Source organism: Marmota flaviventris, unplaced genomic scaffold (assembly GCF_047511675.1).
Source record: "Marmota flaviventris isolate mMarFla1 unplaced genomic scaffold, mMarFla1.hap1 Scaffold_297, whole genome shotgun sequence".
NCBI lineage: Eukaryota > Metazoa > Chordata > Mammalia > Rodentia > Sciuridae > Marmota > Marmota flaviventris.
The window spans coordinates 51,974-67,417 of record NW_027288175.1 but is presented as its reverse complement, the minus strand read 5'-3'; the positions used below and the strand labels follow the sequence as shown (position 1 = coordinate 67,417).

General features: G+C 36.5%; 1 long non-coding RNA gene across 1 annotated transcript; it reads right to left on the bottom strand.

The window, feature by feature from the left end:
• Window positions 1-1,522: 1,522 nt before the first annotated feature.
• On the bottom strand, window positions 1,523-14,540 carry LOC139704118 (uncharacterized). The gene is made up of 3 exons (XR_011706163.1): window positions 14,478-14,540; window positions 3,232-3,383; window positions 1,523-1,661 (listed from the first exon to the last, which is right to left on the bottom strand). It is a non-coding gene; the product is annotated as an uncharacterized lncRNA (long non-coding RNA).
• Window positions 14,541-15,444: the final 904 nt, after the last annotated feature.

Here is a 15,444-nt window from a genome sequence, read left to right as displayed (position 1 = left end):
TACGCTATATTGTAAAAAGTAGATAGAAAACTTTGCCTTATCAGTTAAAATGTACAAAACAGGGAGGAACTGCTACATAATCAGCAGAAGTACCTATTTTTGGAATAAAGATTGCACACTGAAGAGAGAGACAATGAAAATTTAGCATATCAATATATAGACTTCAAAATAGTGGAGATACTCAAGTCAAAGATTTAAGAAAATATTCTGTGTCAATTAGTATCTCTTGGGACAAGTATAATGCAATATTCATATCTCATATAATAAGTAGTATAAGATTTAATTTATAATCCTAAGAAGGTTTTAATATAGCCAGGCTTGGTGACTCAAGTCTGTAGTCCCAGCTACTTGGGAGGCTGAGACAGGAGGATCACAAGTTCAGAGCCAGCCTCAAAAAGAGAGGTGCTGAAAATATATAACCACAGAAATGAAATGAAAGAATGAAACCCTGTCTCTCAATAAAATACAAAATAGGGCCGGGGATGTGGCTCAGTGGTTGAGTGATCCTGAGTTCAAGCCCATGTACCTCCCCCAAAAAGGTTAAAAATAATGTTAGCTAGGAGGGTATTTACATAATCTTTGTTGTTGGTGTTGTGTTTTCTTAGTAAATCACCAGAACCAGAAGTCAGGAAAGAAGTATTAACAGTTGGGTTACATAAGGTTAAAAGTTTTAAGCCGTTTTTCAGAAAAGTCTTTTCTTTTTAAAGGGGAAGACTGCCCCAAGTAAATATTCCACAAAACAGTAAATAAGACAACCTAAAGACACAGGGGCAAAAAATAAAAAGGATATTTAAAGGCCTATAAAATATATAAAAAGATAATCTTATTAAAATTGAAAGTGAAATTCGCTCAAAAATGAGATTACTTTCTTACTTAGCATATTAGGCAAATTTGAAAATTCCCATTATTAGTAAGCATGTGAGGACAGAGGCATTCCTACATGGTATTTGATGAAGTATGATTCATATATTATAAAAAGCAGGTAGGTAATCCCTGTCAACACTTAAAATATTAGACATTTTAATTTGAAAACTTCACATTAATTGAAACATGGCATGAGAAATAAAGTGCAAGTCTTTATAGGAATGTTTATGACAACACAAGACATCCATTGGCTGAAACTTATCTGTCCATCAAATACACATTAATTATTGCAAAGCCACACAATAAAATTCTATGAAATCATAAAAAAGAATGGCATTTTATGGCCAATGTGAAAGAATTTTTGTTATATGCTATAGAATAAATTGCAAATTATATCCACAATTGCTTATTACAGGCATAGTTTTTAGGACATTCATATATTTTTATTGTGGAAGGCAATATCCTAAACATAATTTGGGGAATCTACTTAAAGCAGGTTATTTTGCTTTTGCAAAAAAGAGAGAGAGAGAGAGAGAGAGAGAGAGAGAGAGAGAGAGAGAGAGAGAGAGACTAAGCTCTATGACATACTTTAGCTTTTTTGTTCTTCAGACCTTTTGGAACTAAATAATATGGAAGATGAGAACTGAAGATTCGAGGGGATGGTATTTTGGTAAAGTCCAAATTATGATTATTGTATTCAAAGAAGGGAGCTCTATCTATTGTTTTGATGTCTTCGGTTCTGTTACGATGCCCCTCAAAATAAATCAAGCTTAGTATCTGCTGAGTCCAGATGGTACCTGAAAAAATAAATCATCTTGTTTTCAAACTCAATTAGTCATTAAAAATTAACTCAACAATAGTGTCATTCACCATAATCATTTGAGCTTTCTTTTCTTTTAAACACTCTAAGTATGCTAACAACTTTGTCCAACTTTCATTTTTGTCTCTATGAAACTTTAAAGTTAATAAAGATAAAATCAAAGACTCTAAATTCCTTTGTCACTTGAAGAGCTGTGTTTGTTCTGATTCCATGATAGTAATGATTTAGATTAATTCTGCCTCTCCTTCTCTGTTTCCTGCTCCATGTTAGGTCCTTTTTCGTGTTTTTAACTTTTTCCTTAACTTATAATAATTCTACATATTGATGGGGTAGAGTGTGGTATTCCACACATGCATACACCCTGTACTATCACATCAGGGAAATTAGCATTTCCTTCTCTGTGTCATTTCTTTCTGTTTGGAGTCTTCGAGCTTATTCCTTCTGTACTTTCTTACAATATGTTATTGGTTACTGAGTCCCTTTTGACTATATTTTGTGGGTACCTGTTTTTCTTTCATGAAATTCCTTTTTCAGAACTTTACCCTTTAGAATTATAGACAAATTAACAAAATTATAGCGAGTTCACTTTCCCCTCCTTTTCTCTTTACCATGTAAGGTGGTTTTGTAAACTATTTAAGCATCCAAGGATGTCAGGAAATAGCAGAACTTGACATGAGTGTATATATATATATATATATATATATATATATATATATATATATATATATATCATTTTATTCACTTGTTTGGCCTAATCATGTATGATCAACTTCTTTGTGGTGTTCTGGGGAAACCACACTATAAATAAGCAAAACATTGTATGTAAAATCTTAATAACTACAGCTTTACTCCTTAGTCTGCATGGGCCACTCTAAAAACTCAAACCAAGCCAAGCATCCCGCCCTGCTGAAGTAGAAGTCACTATTACTATTATTAGTACTTGTTTAGCCCAACAGGATTGTGTTTTACCACTTCTTTGTAATGATTATCTTCACAAATCTCAAAATCATTCTTATTTCATTTTCTAGTAGAACTTACTGGTTGAAAACGTTTTTGAGAATCTTCAGTGGAACTCAGCTGACATGGAATACTTCTCAAGAAAATGAAACATCTTAAAACATGTATAATTATGGAAGATAAATCTTCCAACTCAGGAAGCATTTACAAATTAGAGAAAAGATGAGTTTGGACTGTCTCAGGTCTGTCCAACAGACCAAGCCAACAGGTCACCCTTTACCCAGTACCTGCTCATGGCTCAGTATTTGGTTTCTTTATATATATATATATATAAAGAAATATATATATATATATTTAACAGAATTGACAATATATCTATTGCAAATGAGCTTTGGTAGTATAGATTTGAGATTTAGCTAACTTTTTTTCTGATTCCTAATGGATATATAAATGTAGGTCAGGCTGCTGTTGATGTCTGAGCACATTTACATACACAGAGACACAATCACACACACACACACACACACACACACACACACATACCAAACTTTGGAAAAATCTACTCTCATGAGGCCACTCTTTACACTTACCAGATTTTGGATAGGTAACTATGAAGACATCATCATCTCTAATTTCAAAATCATCTGCACTTCGTACTATATGCATTTTAACTAAAGACCTTTCAAAATTGTAGCCTTTAAATTCAAATAAGTATTCCTCTGTGTTGTCCATAATTTTTCACCTACAAGTGCAAACATATAATATCAAGTTATTTTAGAAGTGAATAATAGTTATTGAGTGGTCAATATATGCCTAGCACTATTGCAATGACTGATGTGTATGAACATATTAATGACACTAACCACAGCACATATATGAATGATTTAAAACTTCACAAAACACCAACATTGCTGTGTTGCTAGCATCAGTGTTTTAAAGATGAGGCAGCAGAAATGCTGAAAAGTGAGACAACTCTTCTTAAAGGTCCATGAGGAACAGATACCATGATCCTCAACATAGAGAAGAGGAATTAACTCAGAGAAGTCAACCAAATTATTTAAACTTGTCCAGCTAGCTGAACTGGAAAGATTGGAGAAGGGATAATTTGGCCAGAGAATTCATAATTTTTATCCAGAAATTCTTAGTGTTTTACATTTTTATTGCTTATATTTTTTGATTGTTGTAGAAATAAGAAATTCTTCAATGGATATTCTTTTATTTCTAATGTTTTTCTAGAGTATGCATAACTCATTGCGTCTGAAAGAAACTTCTGAATTAGGGATCTGAGATGCTGTTGAAAGTGAAAAATGAAAATGCTTTGCTCTTTAAATTGTTGTTACTTCAGAAATGCTGCCCTCGTAGTTACAAGTTACTTCATGAAAGTTATCCTAGTTTACAGTAGGAGATTTTAAAATCAGAAATCATATGAATCTCAATAATAAACTAAAACAAAAATGGAAAGCAAACAATGTAAAGACAAATATAATTAAAATTTTGTAATGAGAACAAAAAGGGAGACATAGAGGCAAGATGCAAAGGGAGGAAAGATGGCAGAATGGCCAAGCTGCCATATATATTTATTTATATCCATAGGTTACTTCAGGTCATTGGCATCATTAGTACATATTGTTCATTGTATTACAGACTTAGCAACATTATGCAGCTAATCCTCAGCTACATACTAAATTGCAATGTGCAATGTTAGGTGTTTTATGTAGCTCTCAAGAAAGTCCACTGTATAAAGTTATTGTTATGTGGAGAGGTTTAGGCTCAGTGAAACATTGTGTTTGTCCCAGGAGCTGTGTGCCTGAGATCAAGGTCTAGGCTAATAAGACTCTAGGGGCATTGCCACAGCAGCTATACATTGCACATGTATTCATTATCTTACTAGTTCCTAGGAGAAATTTCAGGGCATTCTAAGGGTGGGAAACAGAGTTCCAGTTACCCTCTCTGAGTGTGCTCACAAGAGGAATGCTTCCATGTATATTTCCATGGTCAAAATACCTACAAAATTCAGACCAGCCAAGCATTTCTATTTGCTCTTCCTGAGAAATCTTTTCTTGAAGGTTACATGATTGAGACAATCCCATAAGTTCTAATAGTAGATTTAGAATCAATATAGATTTCAGGTTTTTTTTTAATTCTGTGCATGCCAAGAAACTGAATTTGCTAAAAAGCTGCAAATATGGCTTTGTTTAAATTGTATGTCAAGAAATAACATTGAGTTCTTTACAAACAATCCAAGTTAACTGATCAATAGGAGGAATTCAGAGTTTAGTCTTTTCCAGAATAAGAACAGAAAATGATTAATGTTAGACTCACCTGGGTGATGCCTTCATGACTGGTTTCTTGGCTACCAAATGAAAGATAAAATTAAGGCCCTACTAAGCTGCTAGAGGTTTCCCCTCATTAAGTTGACATCTAGGAAACATGAAATATTGAGTCCTGGGGACAGAAGAGCTGGGCTGATGCATCAAAAGATTGTTTTCAATGCAGGCAGATGGAGAGCTATTTTGATATTGACATCCTGCATTTCCTAGGAAAAACCTTGGAGAATTCAGCCTTCAAATTGTAGTGAGGGAGAATTTATACTGCATCACATGGATAAACGGAGAAGCGCATAGTAGGAGATATAAGTTGAGGAGAAAGCCAAAAGTGAAGTGTGATCCCTACCACATCCTTCCTAACCGCTAGTAACACCATCCACACACCCTTTGAAATTTCACAAAGGGTTCCAGAAACTATGAGTGATGAGAAAGAGCATCAGGCAGCATCTACAAACATTCCGAATTCTTCTATTTAGTCACTCAACTGTCAGTCTGAGGGGAGAGAAAATTTTGAGAGCTCTGGTATCACAGAAGCAAAGGAAAAAGCTGCATGTGAAGAGGATTCAGGTAGGTGCCGTCTGGCTACCCAGTATAGTTTGCATGTCTTTGATGCATGTAGGAGAAGGAAATTGTGTAAGTAGCAAGCCTTTCTGTGTCTCCTTCTTATTCCTTCATGGAAGTCCGAAAGAAAAGGGGTGAGGGTGTTCATAGATAATTATGGAGAAAAGGAGGTCAATACAGATATTTGTCTCTCATGCAAAACAGGATGAGAATTGACAATGGCTCAGAAACTATTCTGTTACTCACTGTTGAGATCAGCTGCTGAAGGAAAACCAGCTCTCACAAAAATTTTAAGCTGACAGGAACTGCTCTGTCACTGAGGAATAAATAGTCCTATGGAGTTTGTTTTGGCCAGTGAGTAGTGTTCTAGAACCTGACTGAGTAACTCAGCTCTTATAAATTGGGTAAGATTTTGTTGACACTGTGGAAAGCATATCAGGTTATCCCAGGTTTTTTTTTAAAGGGATCAAACCTTTGGAGATACTTTAAAAATTTCAGAATAAGAGAGGGCACATTTACTGAATTACAGCAATTATGAAACAAACAAAAAAACACATTCGAAATCTTCAAGGACAGCTTCCTTGTACCTGAATGATGGTTAAGTCTGTCTTTCCAGCCCATCTCAGGGGCTGGTGATCATTCTTAAGATCTTTCCTTGCATAATCTCACCCAGTTTGTTTCTTCTGTTGTTTGACTGGCAGTGGCTACAGAAGGCTCTAGGGGTTATATAAACTTACAAGTGGGTTATATAAACTCGAAAAGAACATAAATTTGTTTTCCAGTGCACATAGAGTTTGCCTTTTCTAATCAATGTGCCTTTATTCATTTTAATGATAGATGTTAGCTTTTTGTTTTCCACAAATAACTATGATTCATCTCAGGTCTTTCTAACATTTCTCATGGAAAATTGAGTCATTCCTCAGTCTTTTGTTGCTCATAAAATCTGCTCTTAGATAATGATTATCTAATGATTGATTTTCAAGTTCCCACTACATACAGAATTTGAACCTAGGAGAGATCTTGAATCTTTTCAAAATAAAATTCCTTCTGGTTAGAAAGTAGTGTGTAATCTGAGGCTAATTTCAGTTTATAAATATTAAACCTGTCTCTTATTCCTCATGATATTTGTCAAATTAGAGTTTCTAAAATAGTCCATTTTGTGAAAATAAATACAGCATGAAAAGTAGAAATCAATAGGAGTATTCTATTTATTATTATGACAGGCTCAATAAGAATTTCTTTTATTATACAAATTTTAATGAACCGAATGTATAAGGGGGTCTTTTGAGGTTCTTGGAATCTTTTGCCTTCCTCTCTTCCCTCTTTTTCTCCCTGACTCCCAATAATTATCAGCTGTGAGACATCTAGACCAGTCAGTAATAACAGCCAAGTGAATAAGACAGCTGCTTCCATGAGCAGAGGCAGCATTTTGATTCCCTTCTTCCCTTCTTGCTAGATGTTATGTGCATCTAGCAAGTAAGGCGGCCTGAGAGGAATCCAGAGCAATGGCTGAGTGCAGAGGTGGGGCAGGAAAGGATAGATGTGGGACATCTTGTACCACAGTGTAAAGATTTACACAAAGAATAATGAAAAAGTCAAAAGGACACCAGAGCCAGCTTGCAGGTATCACATCTGACCACTTCAAGAACAATTCGAATTTTGCAATACATAATCATAGAATAGATCACAACCTTTTCAGTACAATAAGGAAATGTGAGTTTATATAAAGGTAAGACAAACCTTACTGGCTGAGACATACATTAAAAGTTTTAGGCCTTTCAGGACAAGGGGCAAGAACAAAATAGTATTCAGATGTTATCAACAAGAAAGAAAAAAGTCCCTAATTTTTTCTAACAGATGCAAAGATAACACTAATTTATAACAGTTCTTGTCAATACATGTGTAGTAAAATTAGAGTGCACTCATTTTGGAAGGGGAGTGTGATGTTAGGCAACTTTATTTTCTCTGGGCACATGTGTTCAACTGCTTTAATCAAAGTTCATTTACTTGAATGAACAGCAGGAAACAGCCTACCTTGCTTGACTCACAAATGAATACTGAGAAGTTTGTTTACAGCATCATTTTCATTTTTCCTTTTTTTTTTGGAAAAAAACATGCACTTAAAAAGTATTACTATATCCTCTTTCCAAAGACTAGACTCTTTAGTAGGCCTCACCCATTAAATCTCATTAAATTTTTTTTACCAAAAAAATAAAAAATAAAAATAAAAATAAAAATGAATCTGTAATCAAAGTCAACATCTTAGTGATTCATTTGATAGTCAAGCAGGGCAGACTATTTTCTGATGTTGAATCTATGAAACCATGTTTAATATTTTGTCCCATCCTATCAGATGTGGAACACCTATAAAAGCTTAAATGGAGCAAAAAATATAACACTTTCAATAACTTTAGTAGCCTGTGTTGAAATATTTGCAAAACTAAGAATTTGGAATTTGATGGGTTTTAAGCTTCTAAATGTTTCTAAACATTTCTTTCTTGTGACTTGGGAATATTGTGATGATTGCTTAATCTGATAATGGTGATATACACTATGTTCTTTAGCATTTGGTAGCCAAATGGGTGCTTTGCCAACTTCCTTAATAAGAGGTAATCCACACTCCGTGTTTCCTTAAAAATATTCATAATACACCTTTCTCTTCTAGCTTTTACACACTGAGTATGCACTGGTGATTTTAAAACATTAACTAACTACCAGGGTATGACAAAACACCTGCCACATGAAGCACTGTTGTGTTACAATGACATCACTGTGACTTGTAGTGCGATAGGCAACAGTGCAAAGCAATGTTCATGTAGACAGCCAGGTGTAGTTTCTGCAACAGTTGCTCAAACTGACTATGTAATACAAAAGTGATCAGAGACATATTAAATGAATGACCATAACATTTTGAAAATGAAACTTCATGAAATTACACTGAAATTTAGAGTTCATATAATGTTTATGTGAAAAAAATTATTTTAATTCTTTTCCATTCATGAAGGAAAATCATTCTTCCTTCACAGACTATATAGAAACAGATGATGGGATGGATTTGCCTCACATCTGTAGATAAAATATCTCTGATGGATACTGGTAAAAATGAAGGCATGATTAAATATGTGAGAAGGAAAAATATCTCTTTGGACTGAAATATCAAGAAGTAAATATAGAAGAAATAATGGGAGGGAATGCTTGAATGAGGAAAAGGTTATTTACATGTATTCAAAGCATGTACTGTCAAATAATTAATTTTTATGTAATAAAGTGCAGAAGAGTCATTTTACTAGGTAAAACCCAGATAGACACCACTTTAACCAATTTAATCAAAGTAGCATCCCTAATACTGACATTAAGCCAACCTACATTTCTCCTGTTGACCACTGAGAGCACATTGAATTCAGGGCATTCCTGTCAAAAAGTTCAACCTTATTCTATCATGAGTAAACATCAGAAAAACTCATTAATACCCATTATGCCATATACTATTTTTAACAATGCCAAAAGGAGTAAGCAAGCAGGACAGAAATGATTTGAGAATAAAGGAAACTAGCTAGACATGACAATTAAATACAAAGCATAGTCTGGCACAATGGTGTACACCTGTAATTTCAGTGACTTGGGAGGCAGAGGCAGGAGGATTGCAAGATTGAGGGCAGTCAGGAAGGTTAGTCAGACACTGTCTCAAAATAAAAAATAGAAGAGCTTGCTGGTGTACTTATGTGTTACAGTGCCCCTGGGTTCTATACCCAAGACCACAATATAAATAAATTAATAAATATGCATGATGTTGCATTTGATCCTATCACAGAAAAAAAATCTATAGGATATTGTTGTTACAACTGAACATTTTAAAATATATATTTGTAGTTTATATAATAGGACTGCATCAATGTTGCATTTCCTGCTTTTGATAATTGTATTATGTTTATTTTAGATAATGTCATTATTCTACGGAAATACCCATATAAGTAAATAGAAATAAAAGGACATGATTTTAGTCTCAAAATTTTTTTAAACATTTAGTTTTTAGTTGTAGGTAGACATAATACCTTTATTTTATTTTTATGAAGACAAATTATGCTTTTATCAGTAAATATAGAAAAAGTATTTCGCAAAATCTCATGCTCGCTCATTTTGAAAAGAAACTCCAGCAACTCAATATTGGAGTGGGACTTTATTTTATGATAAATATCTTTAAAAAATAATGCCTACATCTAGCATTGTACTTAATGGTAGAAAAATAAGTTATTTTATCCTAACAGAAAAGTAAGAATGTGCCTTTATCACTCCTATTGTACTACGTGGTCTAGATAATACAATTACACAAGTAAAGGAAATGAAATGTATACTTGTTGACAAGAAAGAAATAAAACTGGTTCTGTTCATAAATAATGTGAATATTATTTAGTGAAAAAGGTAATGTGCTATGAAATCATGAAAAGACAAGGAGGAGATTTAAATGCAAAAGGTGCAAAAAGATCAGTCCAAAAAGATTAAATACTGTGTAATACCAATTATAGCATATTCTGGAAAGGGCAACAATAGAAAGAGTGAATAGATTAGTGGTTTCCAAGGTTTGGGTTAAGGAAGAGAGGTTAACACGTGGAGCACATAGGATTTTTACTGAAACTATTCCGTATGAACTTTGAATGCTGGACTCATGATGCATTTGTCCAGACTATAAAACAAATTCAACATGAACAATGAACCCTAATGTAAACAGTGGACATTAGTTAAAAATGCTGTATCAATATTGGTTCATCAACTATGACAAATATGATGATTAGCTTGCAATCTTTTTATGTTATAGAGGACACTTGGAGCTTCCTTTCTCCCTCACTCCATCCTACTTAAACTGAAGCAAAATTCCTAGGCTGGTATTACGGTTTGGATATAAGGTGTCTCCCAATAAGCTCATTGCAGTACTCAATACAGGAATGCTCAGAGGTGAAATGATTAGATTATGAGAGTTGTAACCTATTCACTAGACTATTCCATTTTATGAAATAACCTCTGCCCTTTGCAACAGTTTTTTGAGTTTACACCAGTTTTCTCATACTAAATAAGAGACTATAGACTGAACTTCTGAAGATATGAGCCTAAAATAAATTTTTTCTCCTCTAAGCTGTTCTTGTCAAACATTTTATCACAGTGGCAAAAAGCCATCTAACGGAGCAGGAATGCCATATCAAGGTTTCATGGTTTCTTTTTAAGCTGTTCATCCTTCACATTTCAAGTTTTTCAATTGGATCTTCTTATGTAAGGAGATTCTTCACTTCTCTGTATCACTCAGGGTGCTGGGTGTCCTTGATGTAATTTGAGAATCATCAGCAACATCAGCTAAGACTGTAGTACTTACTTCTGGGGAAATACCTGCCCTATGTGATGTCCTGGGGTTGTGCCCAGTTTTTCTCTTCATATTAAAGAAAGTATATTATCTTCCAGTATCTTGTCTCCTCTTTGGGGCCTGTCAGCCAGGCCCTGCTGTGAGTATGAGGCCAGTTTTATCAGACAAACTGTTCTGCTACTCATGACAAAGTCTGGTTGTTCTCCTATTAAACATAATCAATCTTACATAACATTAGGATTAGACAAGACCACTCTGTGGCCATGATGGATCAAGACAAAACAATATCACTCTGTTGACAAAAAGCAGTTTTTGTTTATTGTTTTTTGTTTTATTTCTGTTCTGGGCAAGTTAACTTTTCAAGGACACCTGGGAGGGGGAGAGCTTTTTCTTTCCTTTCTTTCCTCATCCTGCCAGCTGTTACCATGGAGCCTAGTTGATAACTCCCTTATCTTAGAAATGTAGCCATCACTGTGAAGCCCAGCTCAAGGCCAGAGGCCTTATTTACATATTTTGTGAAAAACTAGTAAGGGAGTGTCTAGCTTTTGGAGCACTGATTTTTCCAGCCAGTGGCCAAGTAAAACAGGGCAACACGAAAAAAAGGAAGTTTATCTACACTGAACTCTTTTATAGGGATTCTTTTGCTGAAAGTCCTAAAATCAGCCATGGTGAAGATTTCTGGAGAAGGTCAGTTAAGACTTTTTGTGGGCCTGGGTAGGGAGGGGGAAGACGGGGAAGGCAGGGCTGAGAGCAGCTCTGGTGGATCTGAGAATGAGGAAGGAGATGTAAAAGAATAATGGGAAAGTGGTTTGGGATTTTCCTAGCAAGGAAAACTTGAGCAGTTGAACAGGTAGAGCAGAGGGGAAGACCAGAGTGAATATCCCAAAAAGCCTGTAAGGGACTTTAATTCTTAGTAACCTGTTTTCAGTGATGACAAAGCAATGTTAAAGGCCATTTTCATCAGGTCTCTGATACGGGGGTCTGAGGGCTCTACTCAGCTTGTTTGAGTTTTGAGTTAGCTGGCAAGAGGACCTGGTGGGTCTGAGTGTGGGCACTGACAGAAGAGAGGAGTGAGTGGGGGGAATGGCAGCTTGTTGTATCCCTGAGGCATATTGTTCTGCAGTCCCTGCGAGCATCCCCATGGTAAGGGGAACTACAGGAGTAGCATGTTGATTTCTTTCTGCCTGTTCGGATCCAATGTGTGCTTTCTCTTTGTTGAAGCATCTTTTTCTTTTAGAATTTTTTTTTCTGGTTATACTTTGGAATAATTTCTGGAAACCTTAGAATCTATAAACAAATTATTGTACTTTGATAAGAAAAATATCAATAAAAATGTAGTTTAAATCCTTAGATGTTTTGTAGACAGAATTATATTTGTTAGGGTAGAGAGAAAAGATGGGGGGAGGGGAGGGGAGGGGGATAGCAGAGGATAGGAAAGGCAGCAGAATACAACAGACACTAGTATGGCAGTATGTAAAAACGTGGATGTACAACCGATGTGATTCTGCAATCTGTATACGGGGTAAAAATAGGAGTTCATAATCCACTTGAATCAAATGTATGAAATATGATATGTCAAGCACTATGTAATGTTTTGAACAACTAATTATTAAAAAATGAATAAATAAAAAAGAATTATATTTGTTTATCATGTTTTGAGTTTGAACAATAACTTTGAGAATTAGAAACTACTTGAAGATTGTATTTTCACTTAAAAGCAAATTTATAGTAAATACATTTATCTCAAATATCTGTAACTGAAAAGGCAGAGTATCTGATGAATGTACGTATAAAACATAAATTACGAGTTTTCTGTTAAAAAAAAATTAGGCAAATATATATTAACTAAACAATTAGACATGTACTAATTATTTTACAGATTATATTAAGAATAAGGACATAACTTATAATTGTATTAACTTTATGTAATCACGTGGTTTTTAAAATACTTGGATCCATTTCAATTTATTTTTACCTAGGAGTGCACTCTTTTATGTGATGTCACTTGATGTAACTGAAATAAGATCCTTGTGTATACATTTTTATTTTTTATAGTCAGGAATTAGAATAAGGGTTTTTTTTGGTCATTACAGGAACATTGCTGGCTTTGTTCCTGTGGCGAGCAAATGCTTCTCCATAACCTCCAAAATTAAAGTTAAATACAAACAAGCATGTTAGATATCTCTTATTAATAGATTATTTAGTAACACAACTATAAGAAAAGCCAGGTTATCTTTTTTTAATTTTTTTTTTTTTTTTTTTAGAGAGAGAGAATTTAGTTTTTGGCGGACACAACATGTTTGTTTGTATGTGGTACTGAGGATCGAACCCAGGCCGCACGCATGCCAGGGAGCGCGCTACCGCTTGAGCCACATCCCCAGCCCCAAAAGTCAGGTTATGTAACTCAGAACTAACTTAAATTTAGGGCTGCAACATAGAAACCTGTGGAATTAAATTTTGTCTGAAAAAAATATCTTTCGTTAGCATTTACAGATAGGCATTCTTAAAAATATGGGCTCTGGGCAGCTCTGGAAGCAATCTGAAACAGAAAATACAGGTTAGTGATTGGAAGGCGGGACTAGAAGTTCTGTCTGAGTGACTGTGGAAGAATCAATTAGAAGCCCACCAAAGTGTGGGAGGTGGGACCAGGAAACTTGCTCTTTCCCCAGGCACCCCATGGTTACCATGGTGAGGCAAACAACAAGGAGTTGGCTGCCCATTGTCCGGGCAGGAAGAATCGCCAGGACCAAAGCCCTCCAATCTGCCAAGGTGCATGGTTGATGGGCAAAGCCCTGAAGTAACTCCTTGAGATCACCTGGATCCCAGGGATACCAGGCTGCAGGGCGATTACCACCTGGATTAATATTAACAGGAAATAATTGATATGGCCCTGAACTAAGCTGTGAGCGGGGTTCTGACTCCGTGTGGAGCCAGCAACCGGTAGGAGACTTTGAGCCCTTAGAAGGGAGTACAGCCTCGGTCCGGAGTTCAGATATGGTGGAGGAAGGGCAGAGGGTGACCTGCCAGGGCTGCTGGTGGATGCTTTAAAAGGGTTCTGAGAGGATTCAGAACTAGGTAATGGAGGGTGGAGAGAATTTCCCTGTCTAGGAGGCCATGGAGCAGCATCAAAGGGGTCCAAGGGTCCTGCATTTTGGCTCTCCCCGGACTCCTCATCGCCCCTTTCCCTTTTAGGACTGGCTTCAGTTGAAGGTGTGTGGTCAGGGTCTCCTAGGGGAATAGATCTTGTCCCGAGTGCCTCCCTTAGCTGCGGGCCCTTGACCTCTGGTGTGGAACACGACCTACTAGGAGGGCAACAACTCTTAAGGGCTGACAGGATGGGATAAACTCCAAGAGGAGGAATTTCACCCCGATTAACCTGGGCTTTTCGGACCAGCTGTTCAATCCTATCCCAGGTCTCCCAATCAAATAAATTACTCTCTGGTAGCCAGGAAGCAGCCTTAACCATAGTCTCCCAGGTCTTAAACGCCTGAGTGTCAGAAATCTCGAGACCTCTACTCTTAAGGAGGATTCCGAGGGATTGAAGGGAGAGATCATTTTTTGAAGAAGACTGCCCCAGAACTTATGTGGGTACACTCACCCGTAGACTGATTGCTCATCAGCGAAGTTCCCTCCTCACATGGGGCACCAGCTGTCAGAACTGCCCTCCGATGGAGATTAGCAGAGAGCACTAGACCAGCTAGTGTCCCCAGGGCTTAATGAGATGAGTGTCACAACCCGGCCTCTGCCACCCCGCCTGGACAAAAATCACACAGAGTCCGGAGTTGAGTCAGCCGAACTGGCCCAGCAACTCTTATTGTGTACATAGGCTTTTTATAGAGAAAGAAGGAGGGGTTAGAATGGAGGAGATAGCAGGAGCCAACAGAGATAAGGCACACCCTTGTTGCTAGGGCTTTAGCAGAATTAGGTTTGCACATGCGGAAGCCATATCTGCCTTAAGGCAGGCACATACACGGAAGCCATAGTCCTAGTGTGTCAAGACACTTCACGGAAATCACAGGCATGTCTCAAGAGAGTAGCTGTCACAAGACTGAGTTCCTTGCAAAACTTTGACCCTGGATATTGCCCGACATCACCCGAAGATTTCCTCTGACATTTCAATGGAAGCTACAATGATGATACATCTTGCATTCTGTCTACTTGCCCAATGAGATCATGTGTGTAATGCCAAAGTCTGCATCTGCTATGAGCTGTGCCTTGGCTTGCTTGATCCACAGATGTGGCAGCCTCTGACTACCAAATTGGCTATACATAGAGAAATGATTCTCTAAGTCGTCCTGGGCATTCAGGGTGGCCTAGGGCTCTTTTCTCAAATGATTCTTCTCTGCAATACTTTTGAAACAAATTTGCATTTTTATATCTCAGAGCCTGTGATGGCTGCTCTTGAGAAATCCTTCTTATTGTCCAAGTGTGAAGCATTGCCATGCCCATTTTAGTTGAAACTTTCTGTACTCTTTCTTTTCTGGTCAAGCTAAAAATTTCCCAAATCCCTGTGCTCTCTTCCTTTTTGCTTTTCAATCCCATGCATCAAAATCAGTCAATAACAC